Below are 22,399 nucleotides of genomic sequence, written 5' to 3'. Positions count from 1 at the left end.
ATGCAAACTCCACACAGGCGGGGCCGGGGATTGAACCCCGGACCTCAGAATTGTGAGGCAGACGCTCTAACCAGTTGACCACCGTGCCACCATGAACTTTATTGTTTTTAGCAAATAATCATTAACTAAGAATTTTATGGCTGCAACACATTCCAAAAAAGCTGGGACAGGGTCATGTTTACCACTGTGTTACATCACCTTTTCTTTTAACAACATTCAATAAACGTTTGGGAACTGAGGACACTAATTTTTGAAGCTTTGTAGGTGGAATTCTTTCCCATTCTTGCTTGATGTACCGCTTCAGCTGTTTAACAGTCCTGGGTCTCCGTTGTCGTATTTTACGCTTCATAATGCGTCACACATTTTCCATGGGAGACAGGTCTGGACTGCAGGCAGGCCAGTCTAGTACCAGCACTCTTTTAGTATGAAGCCACGCTGTTGTAACACGTGCAAAATGTGGTTTACCATTGCATTGCTGAATTGCACAGGGGCGTCTGTGAAAGAGATATTGCCTGGATGGCAGCATATGTTTCTCCAAAACCTGTATGTACCTTTCAGCATTTTTCAACTGGTGTTTTTTCAAATATTTTCTCATTTTGAATTTGATGCCTGCAGCATGTTCCCAAAAAGCTGGGACAGTGGCAACAAAAGACTGGGAAAGTTGAGGAATGCATAAGAAAAAAAAAGAAACACCTGTTTGGAACATTCCATAGGTGAACAAGTTAATTTGAAAGTGAGTGTCATGATTTAGTCTTAAAGGAGCATCCCTGAAACGATCAGTTGTTCACAACCATCAAAATATTTTCTGGAGAAGTCTTACATAAGTGATGTGACAAGGACGAAAAACAACATTGAATGCCCTTGAATTTAGATTACTGATGCGTCACTGCATTAAAGAGCCATGAGGGCTCAGGAACACTGAAGCAAACCTTTGTCGCTACATCCAAAAATGTAAGTTAAAACTACCATGCAAAGTGAAAACAATATATCAACAACACCCAGAAACGTCGCCGGCTTCTCTGGGCCCAAGCTTATCTGAGATGGACTGAAACAAAGTGGAAAAGTGTCCTCTGATTTGTCAAGTTCACATTTCTAATTGTTTTTGGAAATCATGGACATCGTGTCCTGGAGTCGCCACGACTGATAAGTCTTGGCAGTGTTGGAGATCTCCGCCGGTCAGATAGATTTTTTTTATTGCCTTGGCATGACTAACTTGTACATCTGTGAAGGCACCATTAACACTGAATTGTACATCCAGGTTTTGGAGCAACAAACTTTTTCAGGGACTTACTGGATCACATACTATAGAGGGGAGCACATAACTCCAATTCTGGTCTCCCTTTACTGGCTTCCTGTACATTTTAGGGTCAAATTTAAGATTATTTTAGTTGTTTTTAAATCTTTAAATTGTCTCATCCCACCTTACCTCTCTGAGCTGCTCCACCGTGAACACCTGCCTGCCGCTTCAGGTCAGCTGACCAGACACTTGTGGAGGTACTGAGGACTAAACGGAGGCTCAGTGGAACTTTTTCTCTTGCCAGTTCGTGTCTTTGTAATAACCTCACCCTAAACATTAGGCAAGTCCCCTCACTGTCCATTTTTAAAACGTGCCTAAAAATCCATTTTTATTCTTTGGTTTTCAACTCAGAAAGAGTTGAGAGCGACTGCACTGTTTTAGTGTTTTATTGTTTTTGTAGGTTTTAACGTTGCTATCAATCTATTGTTTTAATCTGCCATATGTTTAACTGTTTTTACAGTTTTCATCCATCCATCCATTTTCAACACCGCTTATCCTGGTTAGTGTCGCGGGACGCTGGAGCCTATCCCAGCTGACTTCGGGCGAAAGGCGGACTACACCCTAAACTGGTCGCCAGTCAGTCGGAGGGCACATATAGACACGGACAACCATTCGCACTCACATTCACACCGTCACTGAGTGGGAACTGAACCCACGCTGCCTGCACCAAAGTCCGGCGAGTGTACCACAACACCATCAGTGACTTTTTCTACAGTTTTTTTATGTTTATATAATGTATAGCACTTTGTGTGCACCTATGGTTGTTTTAAAGTGCTCTATAAATAAAGTGGAGTTGAGTTGAGGAACGTCCTTGCTTATTTCAGCAAGACAATGCCAAGCCAGATTCTGCACGTGTTACCACAGTGTGGCTTCGTAGTAAAAGAGTGTGAGTCCAGCAGTCTGGACCTGTCTCCCATTGAAACCTGTGGCGCATTATGAAGCCCAAAATATGACAACCGACACCCTGTGCTGTTGAGCAACTGAAGTGTACATCAAGTAAGAATGGGAAAGAATTCCACCTAAGAGGCTTTAACACTTTTGTCCTCAATTCCCAAACGCTTATTGGGTGTTGAAAAAAGGAAAGGTGATTTTGCACAGTAGTAAACATGGCTCTGTCCCATCTTTTTTGGAACATGTTACAGGGTCAAAATTCAAAATGAGTGAATATTTGCCCCCAAAAAAAGTTTATCTATTTGAACATTAAATATGTTGTCTTTGTAGTGTATTCAATTGAATATAGGTTGCAAATCATTGTATTCTGTTTTTATTTGTTTTACCCAAAATCCCAACTTCATTGGAATTGGGGTTTGTATATTAATTATACTATAATCATAAGGCAGTACAATGTAAGGAGTGGTTGGCACTCACTGTAAAGAGATGCTGGGTCCAAATATCAGCTCAGACATTCCTGTGTGGATTTCCATGTTCATTCTGTGCTTGCTTTGGGTTTCTCTGAGTACTTGGTCTTCCACCCAAAACATGTTTGTGGGTTATATGATGACCCTAAATTGCACTTAGGTGCGAAGTGTGAATGGTTGTGAATGGCTTGGACAGGCCCAGGCTAATCTGCAACCCTAATGAAGACAAGGAGTATAAAAAAATGGATGATCGACTGTGTATGAGGTTGGGTTGCAGGGATAGTAGCCTAAGCAGAGAAGCCCAGATTTCCTTAAGGCATTCTAAGGACAGCTGGGAAACATAGTCCTTCCAGCGTGTCCTGGATTCTCACACGGCGGGAGGGCATGGACATCCTGCAGAGGACTCACTTCGACCACTTATATTCATGATCTTATTCTTTCGGTCACTACCCACAGTATGAGACTATATATGAGGGTGGGAGCATAGGTCGAGAGCTTTGCCTTTTGGCTCAACTCCTCCAATCATGACAGAGCGATGCAGAGTCCATATCACTGCAGACGCTGCACCGATCCTCCTGTCAATCTCCCGCCATTCTTCCCTCACTTGTGAACAAGACCCAAGGTACCCAAACTCCTCCTCCTGGGGCAGGACATCACTCATGATCCAGAGAGGGAATTCTCCCCTTTTCTGACTGAGGACCAGGAACTCACTTGAAAATGGTGAAACTCATGCTAGCCACTTTACACTCAGCTGCATACCGCCCCAGCGACAGTTTAAAGGCTTCTTTATACTCGCGCAGGCGGCGAGCGCGGTGACGTCACTGCGGCTATACCGCACCCAGTTTGCCTTCATACTCAAGCGCAACCTATGCATGCTGTTTTGAAAATCTACTGCAGTTCTCTTCTCCTCGGGGATGTCGCTTCAGCTGGTATTGGCTAGGACAGCACAGGGTGGAGTTTCCTCTGCATTTTATGGCCATTTCCAGTAGTCATTTTTACTTTCCTTTCCGGAACAAGGAACAAAGCAACAACAACAGCGACCGTGGAACAGTGTATGCTAGAACAAGTGGACCTAGATGACCATATGATACGTTTAATTATATTGCAAAATCTTTTCTTTTTTGTCCTGTTCGACTGTTAGGTTAAGCAGAATGGAATATATGTATCCCTTTTATGCCGGAACAGTTTTACTGTGTCACAGTGGAGTTTTTAAGCTTTCGCTGCGGTTTCTTACTATTATAATTGAAGTTGAGAATCAGAGTTGATCAGTCGAACAGAACAAAGTTTCTAGAGGGGAGAGCGAACCAAAGACAAAAGACAAAGCACTAATTGTAAACAGGATGAGAGAGGTAAATCATTACATTATCTACAACAATAAAACATTAAATATGAGTGTTGCATGGGGCTGTAGTGTGAGCTGCTGACCCCGCGATGCCGCCAGTCCCCACCCAGCCCTTTATTGTTGGAAATGAGGGCGGCTAGGGGTACCCGACAAGGGAACAATAAGGGGGGATTTCCAAGGAGCAGCCGCGGGTCATGAGAGAGAAGCCCCAACGCCAAGCAGTCATCCAGCTCGGGGGAGCCCGGCCTCAGGAGCACCGCCATGCAACTAAATGAGAAACCACCTCCCCCCCCGTTACTATGACTGCCAGGTCCCCGACAAAACCTGGACCTGGATTATACTGCAAAATCGATCAAGAAAGCGCCGGCTTCGGTGGTATGTGGAACCAAGGGCAACACTGAATATGTCATAACAGCGTGTGACTAAAACGGACCAATCACGAGAGATGATCGCTGTGGCATTCTACGTGTAGCAACAATTTTTGCAATGTGCGCGTCAAGTGCCGCATAGGGGCTGCGCGGCCCAATGCGTCGGTCACGTGACGCAATGCGGGCACTGTCGACCGCGCGAACACAGGTATATAAAGAGGCCTTAAGATTGTGGTTTGATGAATCAAACAAAACCACATGATCTCGAAATAGCAGAGATGCCATACTGAGGTCACACAACAGGATCAAACCCCTTCCCCACCCCACCCCAATCCAACGCCCCAGCTGTACCTAAAAATTCTATCCGTAAAGGTTATGAACAGAATCAGTGACAAAGGCCAGCCTTGACAGGGCCCAACACTCATTAGAAACAAATCTGACTTAGAAATGCGAACCAAATTCCGGTCTGTGAAATTAGATGAATGGATGTCTTGTAAATACTCACCAATGCATTTGTGGCTCATTAGACTTTTGGATATTTTTTAGGTGGGAAAACACAAAGTTCTTGAGTTGATCATCCTTCATGGCCTCTATATTGTTCACTATGTCTGTCACAATAGCTTGGTCTGGGTTCTTCATCAGGATCAGGTAGGCTGCAATACGTATCTCAACATCACCCAGAGGATCCTGATATACCTCCTTGAGGAAGTGTTTTATCTGGCCGTAAACAAATGATAAATTATTAATTTTCTATTATTATGTCAGTGAATAGAAACAAACAAGTATTTATGAACTTTTCAATCGGTTATATGTAACCTACAAAAAGTCCGAGAAATATTTCGCATGACTGCCTTCTTATATCACATAAAATCACTATACCTCATCATTAATGTCCATTTGCCTAAAAGCCTGAATAGCTGCTTTTTTGTTGGATAATGAAATGTCACTTCTTTTGACACACTTCATAATGGAAAAAATTAGGTCAGGACTGACAGTCTGCATTGCTTGACCCATGACGCCAACAACCTGGTGATCAAAATGTATCAAACATCAACAAATGCTTGTTTATCCATACAGAATCTAAACCCATAAGCTGCATAGGACAGGGCTTGACCATCCATACCCTCAATACAAGGAAGGACATCGCCTCAGGATCAGGAGGAAGGTTGTTGAAATCATCATTCATTTCTCCAGAGCAGTCATTTAATAGTGTCCGCATGAACTCTGAGACAGCCGTGACCTCAGGGGTTTTCTTCCCTTGATGGAACCTGTAGAAAATGTAGATATGGTCTTTGAGATATAAATCATCTGTCATTAAAACCATCACTTTGTGGTAGTACAATCAGCAAGGCAGTAGTAACATTATTGGTATTGTTTTGACTCATGTACTATTGTTTACTTTTATACAGTTAACGTAGGATTCCCAATTTATGTCCCGTTCACAATCATATTGCAGTTTACAGGTGGCCAGTACGTGGTGTAATCTACCATTTGCCCTGGGATAGGCCCCAGCCATTGACATTACCCTGAACAGGGAATACAAAATGGACGGCTCAATGGCTCAAATGACCCCTTATGGTGATGAATATACATAGACCTAAGTTTCCCACTCACTGAAGCCCGCCTCTGGAGCCAGGTCAGGAGGTGGGGCTCGATGACTAGCACCTGGTGGACAGGCCTATCCATGAGTCCCAGCCGGGCACTGCCCAAAAAAGCCAACATGAGCCCCCCTTCCCATGGAGTCACCACCTGTGGGAGGGGCCAAGGGGGCCAGGTGAAAAATGAGCTGAGTCGCAGCTGAAGGTGGGGGACCTTGACGGTCCAATACCCGGCTACAGAAGCTGGCTCTAGGGATGTGGAATGTCACCTCTCTGGCAGGGAAGGACCCTAAGCTTGTGTGCGAGGTTGAGAAGTTCTGACTAGATGCAGTTGGGCTGAACTCCACACATAGTTTGTGCTCTAGTACCGGTCCTCTTAATAGGGTTGCACTTTCTTCCACTCTTATGTTGCCCACGGTGAGAGGCACCGAGCAGGTGTGGGCATGCCTATTGCCCTTCTGGCTCTGTGCCTGTAAATTGGGTTCACTGCAGTGGACAAGAGGGTAGCCTCCCTCCACCTTCGGGTGAGGGGACAGCTTCTGACTGTTGTTTGTGCCTCTGCACCAAACAGCAGTTCAGAGTACCCACCTTTTTTTTATCCCCGCTGGGGACGTTCTGCTGGGGGACTTCAGTGCTCATGCTGGCAATGACAGTGAGACCTGGAAGGATTTGATCGGGAAGAATTCCCCACGCCCCCACCCTACCCCCACACCCCCCAATCAGATCAAGAACAACAGAACATGATCGCAAATAAAAGCAGCCGAAATTGTTTTCCTCAGCAGGGTGTCCAGGCTGTCCCTTAGTGAAAGGGTGAGAAGCTCCGTCATCCAGGAGGGACTCAGAGTTGTGCCGCTGCTCCTCCACATCAAGAGGAGCCAGATGAGGTGCTTGCGCATCTGGTTAGGATGTCTCCTGACTGCCTCCCTGGTGAGATGTGCAGGGTACGTCCCACCAGGTGGAGTCCCCGGGGATGACGTAGGACACACTGGAGAGACTATTTCTCCCAGTTATCCTGGGAACGCCTCAGGATTTACCCGGAAGAGTTGGATGAAGTGGCTGGGAAGAAGGAAGTTTGGCCTCCCCTGCTTAAACTGCTGCCCCCACGACCCGATGCCTGATAAACGGAAGATCAAGGATGGATGGATGGATGGATGAATGGATGGATAGATGGATGATTGTTGTTCTTACTTCTTTATTGTGTTGCCAAGAGCATACATGATGATTTTGCTCTGTTTATACTGAGTCATACTGAGCATATCTCGGACTCGTGCCGCATCAGGGTTTGCTTGGAGACTCAGTACATACACCAGGGCGTCAACCTCGATTGCCAAGCCATCAAGGGTTCTGATGGCCTGAAGGATAGCGCTGGTGCACTCTGGGGTTCCACACTGAAGCAAGGCCTGCCAGGTAAACCATGTTGATAAACGTAGCATCTCAGAGACTGTCTGGCTCAGAGTCTCATTCCTCAGGTTACGTAGGGTAGACACCAGTTTATGGAATAGGCTCGTCCTCTTTTGACCATGGTCAGATCCTGTCAAAGATTGGAGATCACTCAGGGTGCTGAGAGCAGCATCCTTTGTCTGGAATGGGGATTTGTCTTCTGGATCTTCGAAGTAAAGTGGCTTTTTGTGGCTGGGGTCAACATCTGCACCAACAGAAGTTTAATATTATTTTACAATTTTTACATTTTCCTTTAAAATAAAATAATAATAATATACATAATCAAAGTCATGATTATGAGGCTCAGAGTAAGAAGGTACTTGACATTGAAATTTACCAAATACTCTTTTGTTGATCCTTTTGCAACTTTGGAAGCGGAGCTCCTGAGTTACCACGGACGATATTCCATCGTCCCTGGAAGACAAATTAATGAAGAATAATGTGTAAACAAAATATACAAAAATAAAGTAAAACACCATATATTCAAAGGATGGTTTACCTATTGGAGAAGGGGATGTAGATGTGTTTTTCTTTGCACATGGCAGTTATGATGTGCTTGCCTTTGTTATCAAACTGGTAGTTACACTCTTGCTTGCTTGTAATCAGCTTGGTCAAGGGTCTGTGCTGGAAATCACAATTCACAAATGCATTTTTAAAATTATTGATTATTAAAGCCATGTGCTAACTTTTCAGACCTACAAATTTACAGCAATCTACCTGTGTGACTCTGAGGAGCAAAGTCACTAGATATTAAGAACTTGGAGAATTGTAATATTTCAACTGGGTTGAAAACTTGGGGCGGCACGGTGGACGACTGGTTAGAGCGTCAGCCTCACACTTCTGAGGACCCGAGTTCAATCCCCGGCCCCGACTGTGTGGAGTTTGCATGTTCTCCCCGTGCCTGCGTGGGTTTTCTCCGGGCACTCCGGTTTCCTCCCACATCCCAAAAACATGCATAAATTGGAGACTCTAAATTGCCCGTAGGTGTGACTGTGAGTGCGAATGGTTGTCTGTTTGTATGTGCCCTGCGATTGGCTGGCAACCAGTTCAGGGTGTACCCTGCCTCCTGCCCGATGACAGCTGGGATAGGCTCCAGCACGCCCGCGACCCAAGTGAGGATAAGTGGCTCAGAAAATGGATGGATGGATGAAAACTTGGACAATTTTGGCATTGTATACTAAAAACTGGAAAAATTGATCGTTTCATATACTTTTTTAAAATGTTGTCAAAGCATGTAAAGAAAAAAAACTAATTGAGTAAAAATATTTAAATACTAATCCACGGCTAGCGCGTGGCACAGTGAATGACTGATCACCATATCCGCCTCATAGTTCTGAGGTCTCAGGTTCAAATCCAGCCTTCCTCTGTGGCATTTGCATATTCTCCACATGCCTGCATGGGTTTTCTCTGGTTTCTTTCCACATTCTAAAACATGCATGATAGGTTAATTGAAGACACTAAATTGTCCGTAGGTATGAATGTGAGTGTGAATTGTTGTTTCTTTATACAGTGTGTGCCCTTTATAAGTGATTGGCTGGCGACCAGTTCAGGGTGTACCCCCCTACATCTTGATCATGACCTCCAGCATATTAAAGAAAAGGTTTTGATACGGATACTGGCATTTGCTCAAATTGCAGAGGGCTACATTTTGAATAATATAAAGGTTTGTATTTTTTGTTTGTTTCTTTCTTTTGGGGAGGCAGTGGGTTGAGGGTGGTCTTGTGTACTAATTACTAATCATACAGTGATATAGGTATGGTTTTACTGGACAGCTATTGATGTCTCACCAGGTTTTGCACCAACGCAAGAGGGCTGTTTGCTAGTTTCCGGCTGTAGAACTGGTCGCACTGTGACAGATCTCTTGATAGGGTCACATCTACTGCAATATCCTTCTTTTTGTTGACCAAGATTTCAGTTAAACACTGGCCATGCAATGTGCTCTGAAAAAAGAAAGATAAAGAGATGTTCCCCTTTGGATAACCTTTTTTTTTTTTTTTTTGCATTAAATGCATGGGACATTTCGTGACAGCATACAAACCAGGAGGCTGCTCTCCTCTTCATCCATGGCTGGAACTATTAGAGCAGAGATTATTCCTCTCTTTACATTGAGGATGTTTACAGGCTCAGCTGACTCTGGATACAGCTGAACACTGGTGGTCTGCTGCACTGAGAACTTGAGAGGGTTTCTGGTGTGACAACAGTCGGACCATATACTGTATATTGTATCATATTTTGTCAGGGTATTTAGACTATTAAACGACTGACATTTCCTCGACCCCTTTTACGAAGGGTATGTATCGGTATCCAAGTTATTCTCAGCTTGGAGGAAATTTTTTTATTGAAAACTTGTGCAGCTAATCAAATGGAACATCCTTTTTACTCACCTTGCCATGGCAGCCTGGAAGGCCCATGAGCCAGTTGACTGTTTGTACACTGGCTGACCCTGATGATCCATGGCCACCACCTCACTGAGAGTGCATTCCATAGTCCGCATGATGAATCCACAAGTCTGAGGGACTTCAATCTCTACCTAAATATACAGAGCAGAGAATGAGTCACTCTACCCTGAGCCATCAATTTACCATGCTGGACTAAGTTGTCAGGGACTTTTTGCCCCTGGTAGTGTTAACTAGGGAAAATAGATCCTAGATGAGGAACCAGACCAAGCACAGCTCTGAACCCTCTTTAAAGGGTAAAAAATTTGGAACTCGATTTCCCTCGCCCAGATGCGGGTCACCAAGTCCCCCCTCTGGAGCCAGGCCTGGAGGTAGAGCTCGAAGGGAAGCGTCTGGTGGCCGGGCCTCCACCCAGCAAGCCAGGCGAGGCACGACCCTAAGAAACAACATGAGCCGCACTTCCCATGGGCTCATCATGATCCCCAGCAACACAAGATAGCTCTAGGGACGTAGAACGTCACCCTCCTGGTAGGGAAAGTACTTGAACTGGTGTGCAAGGTCCAGAGGTTCTGACTAAATATAGTTGGGCTCACCTTAACACACAGCATTGGCCCTGGTACCACTCTTCTTGAAGAGGGCTGGATTCTCCTCTCCTCCACTCTGGAGTTGCTCCTGATGAGAGGCCAGTGTAGGGATACTTTTTGCCCCACAGTTTGGTGCCTGTATGTTGGGTTCACCCCAAAAAACATGCGGGTAGCCTCCCTCCTCCTTTGGGTGGGGGGGGGGGGGGGACAGGTCCTGACTGTTATTTGTCTCTACGCATGAAACAGCAGCTCAGAGTATCCACCTGTTTTGGAGTCTTTGGAGGGGGTGCTCGTGAGCATTCAGCCTGAGGACACCCTTGTTTTGCTGGGGGACGTAAATGCTCACATGAGCAATGACAATGAGACTGTGAAGTGATTGGGTAGGAATGTCCCGTAATCTGAATCCAAGAGGTGCTTTGTTATTTGACTTCTGTGGTCTTCATGGATTGTCCATAAATAACAACATATTCAAACATAAGTCCATATGTGGACTTGGTACCAGGATACCCCAGGCTGCAGTTTGATGATCAACTTGTGATATGTCTTGGACACTTGGATAAAGGGAGGGGTGGAGCTGTCAACCATTCACCACTTGATGTGATGTGTTGCCTCTGATGATGGAGGAAGATGTTGGTCTGAACTGGCAGAGCCAAACATATAGTGAGGGTCTGCTGGGAACAACTGGTAGAGTCCCCTGTTAGAAGGAGCATCAACTCCCACCTCCGGCAGAATTTTGACTACGTCCCGGGAGAGGCGGAGGACATTGAGTCCAAGTGAGCCATGTTCCGTGCCTCCATTGTTAAGGCAGCCGACTAGAGCGATGGCCATAAGGTGGTCGGTGCCTGTCATGGCAGCAGTTCCCAAACGAGTGAGTGGACACTAGTGGTGAGAGATGCCAACAAGCTGAAGAAGGAGTACTATTGGGCCAGTGAGACTCTGGAGGCAGCTTATGAATACCGGGAGGCCAAGCAGAATGCAGCTTTGGTGGTCGCTGAGGCCGAAACTTGGGGAGGAGTTTGTGAGACCATGGAAAACAACTTCTGGATGGCTTTGCGGAATTTCTGGTCCAACATCCTGCATTTCAGGAGGGGGAAGCAGTGCAACATCAACACTTTGTATAGTGGGGATGAGGCGCTGCTGACCTTGACTCAGGACATTATGAGTAAGGCTGAAACAATCCTGTCTCGAAACCAAAAATCACTGTCTTCAAATGCACAAGCCTGTGTCGTCTTTGAAATGGCACAACTGCGACACCCCATTTCAACTGTGTCTCTCCATTCTACATACAGCCACGAGCTCACAGTGCGACCAAACTTAAAGGTCCCCGACTTTGGCTATTTTGACCTCCATAGAGTGAATCTCTAACATGGACGTCTTATAAAAGTGTCAATTTCATTTAAAAAAAAACACCTTGCTCTTGTCATACGCGTATCCAGAAAAGCGCCCTCTGACAGCTACTTCTGTCTGACCCAGTTTTGCATCCGCTTTGTCCATAATTGGATAAGACGCCTTTCCTCTGATTGGTTGCCTCCATGTCGAAGTCCCACTTGTGACAGCACGCTGGCTCAGGAGGGGAAAGGGAAGGCAGAGATCTTCCCTAGTTTTTACATATTTTATTTAATTTCTGGTTCACAGCACAGATTGACAGTCAGTTATCTCAGAGACTATTATCATTTCTTTTTTTTTTTTACAATCATGTAATTTAGTGTTAAGTATGTTGTCCTGTTTTGCTATCATGATCTCTTACCCCCCCAACCCCCACCCCACCCACCACCCTAAAGAATCTTGCATCGAGCCGTGGGTCACAAATCGTGATATGTATCAACTCGTGATCTTGATGTATTGTTACAGCCATAATTATGCGTCAGTGGGGAGAAGACTTTGAAGACCTCAATTCCACCAACCCGACTTTCGATAAGGTTGTACGCGTGGGAATCGGAGGTGGGTTGTTCTATTTCTGGGGTTGATGTTGCTGAGGTGGTTAAAATGCCTAGAGATCCCCCTTGGAAGAGCTGAATGAAGTGACTGGGGGGAGGGAAGTCTGGGCTTCCCTGATTAGGCTGCGGCCGCCCTATCCCAACCCAGGACGAACAAAAGAAAATGGATGGATGGATGGAGAATGAGTCAGTAGAACGAACACAGACAAAGGTAAGATCATAACAGTTTCCCAAACAAGACGCACATAATATAAATTTGTACCTGACAAGTAACTTTAGGGCCATTCTTCAGGTTGGCAGTGCCAACCACACCATTGCTGCTCTCTGTGATGTACTGGTAGATGTATTTCTTATTGACCTTAAATCTGGATGTAGCTGCAGTAACATGTGATTACATGGTTATATCAATTCTGTAGTATCTTTAAGATCATTTCCAATTATTTAATGTTTATCAAAAAAGTAATGTTAACATTGCTGAAACATGAATGTCATGAAGGTACACATACACAACCAGAGACCCAATATACAAATAACAAAGGCATTTGGAAGTTTCCACATTTGTCAGATGGAATTAGATCACTGTATTAATAGTGCAAAGGTTGTCCACTCTTTATTTCTATATTCCTAAACCTGGAACAAACGGACAAACTCCTGACAATAAAAATAATGACCTACTGTACTTGTAGACTTAAGATGATGTTAATTGATACTTTCATATAAGTACTTTCTAATGTGGCTCCCACGGCAGACTGTCATGCAGCTAGCAAGGGATGGAATTTTGCCCACTGAAGTGTACAGTACATATAAGTGGGAATGGGTGTTTATATCTACCCTTTGAATGGCTGGTAAACAATCCAAGTTGTAGTTAAAAAAAATAGCATCATTCAGATTATTGTAACTGTTACAGTTGCTTTGGTCTGCAGCCTTGTGAATTAATATTACATTGGTTTCATGATTACACACACACTGGACAGAATCGTGTACACTGTATTGATCGCAGTAAAGCCTAAGCATAATGTATCATAGCGGTCAGCAAAAAATACAGCTACCCAGCTCCGCGCTCTCCACCTGACTACTGTTAAGCATGCCTATTTAAAGTAACTGGTATTCACCACCTATGTATGTCATATGACCCAAGCTCCCGTGCATTACTATGCAACCAAACACCACATGACATATACACACAAATACCACATTACTGCTCCTACAGTTTTCAAAGGTTATTTTTTAACAATGCTTGTTTATTGTTCCTAACTTCTATAATAGTGGGTCGCGACTTGGCAAAAATGTAAAAATGTGGGTCCCAGGGAAACAACAGTTGAAAACCACTGTTGTACTGTAATTTTGCTCCCCTTATGCACCTAAATATGGTGTCCAAACTATTAGAAACACCTAGCATTTTGATGCAGTGCAATTTTAAATTAGTAACAATGGCAACTATAATAACTAGAATTGCCCTCACTGGAATTTAGACCTTTACTGATGCCGAACAATCCATGACATGGCTGTCTCACTCCTTTGGGCCATACTGTTCTATGCAAGTCCAGTAGGTATGTTCATCTAAAAGACTGGCCAAGTTTAATGGATTTTACATTGGTGTCAAACCTTACAGATTTTGTAAAATGTATGTACAGTGGCAGGAAAAAGTATGTGAAGCCCTTGGAATTTCTTGCTACATAAATTGGTCATAAAATGTAGTCTGCTCTTCATCTAAATTAAAAGAATAAACAGAGTCTGCTTATACATGAATACCACACAAACAACTTTTTTATATTTTTATTGAAAATAACTGTAAACATTCACATGACAGAGAGGGAAAAGTGAAACCTTGGATTTAAGAACTGGTTTACACTTATTTGGGAGTACTGACCTCAAACGTTTCCTGTAGTTGTAAATCAGACATGCACAACGATCAGGATGAATTTGGACCATTCCTCTTTTCAAAACTGTTGCAGGTCATCTGAGATGTCTGCTGCGAATAGCTCTTTTGAGGTCATGCCACACCATCTCAATTGGATTTAGGTCAGGAATTTGACTGGGAACTTGTATTTTCTTCTTCTCAAGACATTCTGTTTGCCCGCGTATTTTGAATCAAAGCCCATTCTCTTTTGACCTTAAACTGTTGGACAGAACGCCTGAAGTTATTCTGCAAAATATCTTGAAATATTTGTTAATTATTTTTTCCGTTGATGATAGCAAGCTGTCCATGTCCTGTAGTTGGAAGCACGCCCATACCATGTTGCGCCCTCCACCATGCTTCACAGTTGGGATAGGTTTCTGATGTTGGTATGCTGTGCCATTTTTTTCCTCCACACATGGTGTTGTTTGTTCCTCGCAAACAGTTAAACTTTGGTTCCATCTGTCCACAGAATATTTTGCCAGTAGTGCTGTGAACAACCAAGTGCTCTGGAGCAAACTTCAAACATTACTAGCAACCTTTTATTGCTCAGTGACTGTTTTTTGCAATGTCTTTATGTCACAAAAGTATTCTGTCAATTGACTGTTGATTGACTGTTTTTGTATTAGAGCGGCTCCAACTACCGTAGACAAATTCCTCCCTGTTTTTTGGACATACTTAGATTCTGATTCTGATGTTTTTTTGAGACATCAACGGCTTCCTACTTGGTGTTGTGACATGAACCCCATTCTGGTTTAATGTTTTACATATGGTAGATTTGTCAACAGAGATGCTGGCATGTGTGAGTGATTTCTGCAAGTCTTCAGCTGAGACTCTCAGGTATTTTTTTTACCTCATTGAGCATTCTGTGATTTGCTCTTAAAGTGATCTTTACAGGACGGCCACTCTTAGAAGAGAAGCAACAGTGCTGAACTTTCTCCATTTATAGATAATTTGTCTAACGACGGACTGATTGACATCAACACTTTTAAAGATACTTTTGTAACCTTTTCCAGCTTCATACAAGTCAATAGATCTTAATCTTAAATCTTCTGAGGGCTCTTTTGAGGGAGTAATGGTACACATCAACCAATGGTTCTTTACAAGAGACAGTTCTAAACTGGTACAGTGGAACGTCAATAGTACAGAACTAATAGGGTGGGGGCAATCATCCGTTATAGCCAATTGTCCGTTATATTGAGGCACTTTTTTTTGGAGGGGCAGGGGTATATGCACCCATAATCCTGTACAGTACAAAATTGTTTTCTCCTTTTTTTGTGACCTAAAACACCCAGAAAACTACAGTTACTGAAAACAAAAAGTTTGAAATTTTATCCAAACTTACCACGCTAGTCCTCTCCTGGAAGCCGTCACCTTAACGTGGCGGAGTGGTTTGTGTGTCTCAATGATTTTAGGAGATAAGTTGTCTGGGGTTTCACGCCCCTGGTAGGGTCACCCATGGCAAACAGGTCCTAGGTGAGGGACCAGACAAAGCACGGCTAAAAGACCCCTATTATGAGAAATATTGATGGATGGAGGTTTCGCTTGCCCTGATGCAGGTCACCGGGGCTCCCATCTGGAGCCAGGCCTGGAGGTGGAACTCGAGGGCGAGTGCCTGGTGGCCGGGCCTGCACCCATGGAGGCACAGCCCGAAAGGGTAACGTGGGTCCCCCTTCCCATGGGCTCACCACCTGTGGGAGGGGCCATAGGGGTCGGGTGCAATGCGAGCTGGGTGGTGGCCGAAGGCAGGGACCTTGGCGATCCGATCCCCGGCTACAGAAGCTGTCTCTAGGGACGTGGAATGTCACCTCTCTGGCAGGGAAGGGGCCTGAGCTGGTGTGTGAGGTCAAGAGGTTCTGACTAGATATAGTCGGGGTCGCCTTCACACAGGGCTTGGGCTCTGGGACCAGTCCTCTTGAGAGGGGTTGGACTCTCTTCCACTCTGGAGTTGCCCATGGTGAGAGGCGCCGAGAAGATGTGGGTTGAGCTGTCAACTGATCACCACCTCGGTGGCAAGGCTTTTATGGATAGAATTTCTAGGCGCAGTCGAGGCATAGAAGGGGTCCGGTTTGGTGGCCTCAGAATTGCATCTCTACTTTTTGCAGATGATGTAGTCCTGTTGGCTTCATCAAGTCGGAAAAGGGTGGCGTGCCCTCTTCAGGTCGGGGATAAGATCCTGCCCCAAGTGGAGGAGTTCAAGTATCTTGGGGTCTTGTTCACGAGTGAGGGAAGAATGGAACGGGAGATCGACAGGCAGATCGGTGCAGCGTCTGCAATGGTGCAGACTTTGTATCGCTCCGTTGTGGTACAGAAGGAGCTAAGTCGAAAGGCGAAGCTCTCAATTTACTGGTCGATCTACGTTCCTACCCTCACCTATGGTCACAAGCTGTTGGTCGTGATTGAAAGAACAAGATCCCGGAGACAAGCGGCCGAAATGAGTTTCCTCCGCAGGGTGTCCGTGCTCTCCCTTAGAGATAGGGTAAGAAGCTCGGTCCTCCGGGAGGATCTCAGAGTACAGCTGCTGCTCCTCCACATTGAGAGGAGCCAGATGAGGTGGCTGGGGCATCTGATTCGGATGCCTCCCGGACGCCTCCCTGGTGAGTTTCCGGGCACGTCCCAGCAGGAGGAGACCCCGGGGACAACCCAGGACACGCTGGATAGACTACGTCTCTCGGCTGGCCTGGGAACACCTTGGGATCCCCCCGGAAGAGCTGGATGAAGTGGCTGGGGAGAGGGAAGTCTGGGAGTCCCTGCTAAAGCTACTGCTCAACCCGACCTCAGATAAGCAGTAGAAAATGGATGGATGGATGGAACTATGCAAGTGGTTATGTATTGATTACTACTTCGTGATTATTTGTTAGTCATTGTCACTGATAATTTTTTGGGTTCACTCTCCTGAGTTTTGTCCAAGCAGCGTGGGTTAAGTTCCCACTCAGTGACGGTGTGAAAGTGAGTGTGAGACTGGCAACCAGATCAGGGTGTCATCTGCAATTTGCAGAAGCCAGCTGTGATAGGAAGATCCCCATGACCCTGCCTCGGATAAGCAGTACAGCAAATGGATGGATGGATTTCAATGAAACTTGCACAAAGGAAGAAACTGTGGCATATTGGCGAGGCTCTGGATAAAGTTAAAGCTCAAATAAGTAATTTTTATTTTTGCAAATTGATTTTTTATTGAGGCGGCATGGTTGGCGACTGGTTAGCACATGTGCCTCACAGTTCTGTGGACAGAAGTTCTAATCCCGGCCTTGCCTGTGTGGAGTTTGCGTGTTCTCCCCGTGCCTGCGTGGGTTTTCTCCGGGCACTCCGGTTTCCTCCCACATCCCAAAAACATGCATTCATTTAAGACTAAATTGTCCGTGTGTGTGGTTGTGAGTGTGAATGGTTGTTTGTTTCTGTGTGCCCTGCGATTGGCTGACGACCAATTCAGGGTGTACCCCGCCTCCCGCCCGAAGATAGCTGGGATGGGCTCCAGCACGCCCGCGACCCTAGTGTGGATAAGCGGAATGGAAGATGAATGAATGAATGAATCTTTTATTGATGCTAAAATTAGCAGTGACCCACCAGATCAAGTAGATGGAAAAGCAGATTATACTGTAAGTAGCACCCATTTCGTGATTACGTTACTGCAACCTACCTAATGTAGAACAGTGTCACTCATAATTTTTAATCAGATATACAGTACATACCTACTGCATACTGTAATTGTTCAGTAAAGTTGGCAGTTGTATGTATTATTTTTATTTGTTTTCTTTTGTCCATCCATCCACCCATCCATTTTCTGAGCCGCTTATCCTCACAAGGGTTGCAGGAATTCTAGAGCCTATCCCAGCTATCATCGGGCAGGAGGCGGGGTACACCCTGAACTGGTTGCCAGCCAATCGCAAGGCACATACAAACAAACAACCATCCGCACTCACATTCACACTTATGGGCAATTTAGAGTCTCCAATTCATGCATGTTTTTGGGATGTGGGAGGAAACCGGAGTGCCTGGAGAAAACCCACGCAGGCACGGGGAGAAAATGCAAACTCCACACAGGCGGGACTGTTGAACTTCAGAACTGTGAGGCAGATCCTCTAACCAGTCCTATACCGTGCTGCCTGTTTCCTTTTGTATTAAATCTAATTGGATAGCGCAGGTGTACCAAGCTTCGTGGCGAGTGAAGCTACAGTATATTCGCTTGTCCATGCCATTTCAAAGTAGTGATGCACTGAAGTTTCAGTGGCCGAAAGACTTTTGTCACAGAAATAAAATGGTTGAATTAACATGTTGTTTATTGTTTCTAACTCATAGCTTTGCCGCAGCCAGTGCGTGAGCTTGCACACTACATAGGTAAGAGGTATTTGCCCTTAACAAGCAAGACCCGTTGGGCTTTGCTGACAATGTGGTTGAATTGACTGGAACGTCGGTATTTTGTACACAGCCTACAGTCACGGTTTGATAATGACATAGTCCTGCACCATAAATGTGACAGTTGAATAAGGCACACATTCAACTACTGGTAACATGAACACACATTAACAACAAAAATTAACGTCTTTATAATTCGTATTTGCAATGTCGCAATGAATTGTGGGAACCATGTGGCTTTATGGTCATTATGCTAGCAGCTAGTCCAAACTGTAGTGTCCATATTGTTGCCCAACCTTGCTGCTTTCCGCTGTTCGGCTACTAAATCGGAATGCTTATTCCATGGTATGTATTTGCGCCGCCCCAGCTAACCAATAAGCTACAGATAACGTAGCTAAATATGACGCCGAGCCATAAAGACAAATGTGGCTAAATATGATGCTAAGCTGCGGAGGCAAACGTGCACATCGCGTACATTGCAACGCAGCATAAGTGACTAATCATCGCCTCCATGATAGAGAATAAACTACATTTTGAGAATTATCCTTATTATGGAGGGAGGTTAAGCTGGGAGACAGACCGTGGGGAACCCAGTTGCTAAGCTATCGTAACATGAAGTCTCAAAACACCAAAATAAGTGATTGGGTGGTACAGTACCCTTGTCACATAGGTCTGGCTGGAACCGCATTAAAGCAGATATGAGCCAACTTTGAAGAGCAAAACATCAGGCAAATTAGTACGTGTTCATAGAGGAAAACAATGGAATATATGATAACGCTAGAGAGCTACATAAAGACTGGGACCGGAAATGAATTAATACATCACTGCTACGTCACTTGAGAAAATGGGCCCCTAAATTTAAAATTACATTAATATAATAAATATTTGGAATATAAGATAACCTTTATTAGTCCTACAATGGGGAATTTGCATCATTTCAGCAGCAATAGTAGATACAGTAAAGACAAAAAGAGCATGCGAGAGTCATTTGGCTGCAAATGCGTCCACCAATACAAATAAATACAGTAAAATTATACATATTGAAGCCATAATTTTTTGACGATTACAATTATAGAGTAATGATTATGTTGTGAAACTGAATAGTATGCAGTATTATTTTTATCCTACTGCATAACATACAGCAATAACTGTCCCATGGTAATGTTCTTGACATAAATTTAAAAAATATGGACGTTCAGATTTTTGTTCTGAAAGTGAATTTCTATAGGTTGGCAGCTCTGCAGTCATAGCCATAAATGCAATATATGGTGTTGGTTTTCGGTTTCGGTCAAGAATTTTCATATTGGTGCATCACTATTACTAAGTTTATTAGAATATCTCCATTGTCCAATTAATTGTAACCAGCAGAAAGTTCATCTGCTGCTGCTGGTACCTCCGGAAATAGGTCAGATGCTTACTGTATGAGTTTAGTAGAACCATCATTAATCGGGTAGATTATTTGGGATGTGCCTGTGAATATTTTCTTTCATCCAGGTCATTTCATTCTCAGGGCATTGAATTAATCGAAACTGGACCGTTCTGTTTGTCTTAGAAGATGTTTTGCCTCTCATCCGAGCAGGCGTCATCTGTTCATGCAACAAGGCTAAGTTAGGACGCACTGGCCAGTTTTTGTGTGGAAGACTCAACTATTTAACCTGCAACTGAGAGGCATGCCCCACACCACGAATGGAATCATTCTTTTGGAATGCAAAAAGGTGAGAGAGGCATTCAGCCACCTGGCCGAGAGGTCATTGTCAGTCCACCAGAGTCGTTGGGTGGAAACTCCCTCATTGATATTCCATTCAGTGGTAAAGTGGTTGTGGAGTTATCTAATGGTCAAAGAGGGCGTACTGGTTGCTGGAGGCAGAATTATTGAGTTTCTTTGGAATGGACGAAAGAACGGCGTTGTAAGTAGGTGACAGGTTATGTCGTAAGCCCCCTCCTCTATTAAGCAATGGTTTTTTCCACCTTTGTGTATGTGCCCTCTCTCACCCCTCTTTCAAACCATCTGTCTTCCCTGTCCAGAATATACACATTTTTGTCATTAAAAGAGTGCCCTTTCTCTTGAAGGTGCAGGTAGAGAGCTGAGTCTTGACCTGAGGAGTTTGCCCATCTGTGTTGTGTCATGCATCTGCTCAGTGATTGCTTGGTTTCCCCAATTTACTGTATCTGTGCATTCTTCACTCCACTTGACTGCATAGATTTTTTGGGATGTTTTACCACACCTGACCGCTATGCGTGCACATTCACATCTACCTGTAAATGCATAGACTGCCACAATTAAAATAATAAAATACTCTATTACATAGTTTAAAAAATAGCAAATTACATTATTGTATGAAACACGTGTTAAGATCAACTTACATAAACATGTTGATGGGTTCTCATTACTGCCATTGTCTTGCTCTGGGGAGGAAAATAATTTTACATACTATACGTACGTTATGTTATATTTAACATAATGCAGATTGAAAAGGTACTAGAAATACAAAACTATTTTACAAGTAACCAAAGTATATTTTAAAGCACAGGTGAGGTGATAACGTGTACTGTAGTTGCTAGTTACTTTGGTCCGCTATTAATGTGCATTATTATGACATTGATTCCTTGTTAAGGTTTACATTGTATAGTCCTGTGACAAATGCCTTTAGGCAAACGCTGTCCAATTGCCATAACCCAGTGTAGACCCGCACAATTATGCCCTTGCTAATTAAAATCGTATTACTTACGAGCCAGTGTGCAACTGCTCAGTAGCATGAGCAGATATAGCTTGTTGTATCCCATCGTGGGGTTAAAGAATCTCTTTTTCTGTGCTTCCAGTTGTCTCAGTCTTGATTTTTAAACCCACTTTTCTGTGTGGAGCTTTTACAAAGTTCAGTCCCTCTGTACAATCAATACAGAAACAAAGTCTGGGAGGGGAGTGCAAAGTTCAGACTCTGACTGCTAGTATAAATTAGTTTTTCTTGGTGCCATACTGGTGTGTTAATGTGACAATAATTTTGGTTAATTCTAATGTATTTAAATATTTTAAATAAGCATGATTATTGGTGTGTTATAATTTATAATAACAAAATAACACAGTCCTGACTTTTAATTGGAAAATGGGCATTTCCGTCACATTGTAATGTTCAAAACACAATTTCTGGACAAAAGTGGAGAAAATATTGTAAGGACAAACATTACCAGTACATGTATAGGTCTGAAACAGAGGATCTCATCAGCTTGATCAAGGGAAACTGATGTCCATTTATTTTAATCATCATAAGAATTCATTTTAGCTGTGCTTTGTCTGGTCCCTCACCTACGACCTGTTTGCCATGGGTGACCCTGCTAGGGGCATAAAGCCCCCAGACAACTTAGCTCCTAGGATCATTGGGACATATAAAGCCGTCCACCATGATAAGGTGACGGCTAAATGAGGGGTACATTTGATCATTCAAACTGAAAATACATTGGATCTACCAACTCAGATAAATCAATGAAAGCATTAGCCTACCAATAACCTATTGCTGTATAAGTCATATTTACAGCAATTGTATGACAGGAATGAGAACAGACTAAAGTCCGTGACAAATGAAGCATGTGTGGTTATGTGAGAACTGTGAGGCTGACGCTCTAACCATATATATATATATATATATATATATATATATATATATGCGGCACGGTGGCCATCATCAAACAAATGTAAATATCAGACAAATATCATCAATTTACATTTGTTTGATGATCTTAAGCATTAAAAGGAGGAAACTATGCAAAAATATAAGAATTATATTATATATAGAATTATATATATAAGAATGATATAAGAATTTGAGAAGAGGGG

General features: G+C 43.8%; 1 pseudogene; it reads right to left on the bottom strand.

Annotated features, from left to right (window-relative positions):
• The window catches only part of LOC133412903 (apolipoprotein B-100-like), a 61,507-nt pseudogene extending 40,153 nt beyond the window's left edge, over nucleotides 1-21,354 (bottom strand).
• Between the last annotated feature and the right edge of the window lie 1,045 nt (nucleotides 21,355-22,399).

This window comes from Phycodurus eques, chromosome 14, assembly GCF_024500275.1.
Source record: "Phycodurus eques isolate BA_2022a chromosome 14, UOR_Pequ_1.1, whole genome shotgun sequence".
Lineage (NCBI taxonomy): Eukaryota > Metazoa > Chordata > Actinopteri > Syngnathiformes > Syngnathidae > Phycodurus > Phycodurus eques.
This window is presented reverse-complemented; position numbering and strand designations above follow the sequence as displayed.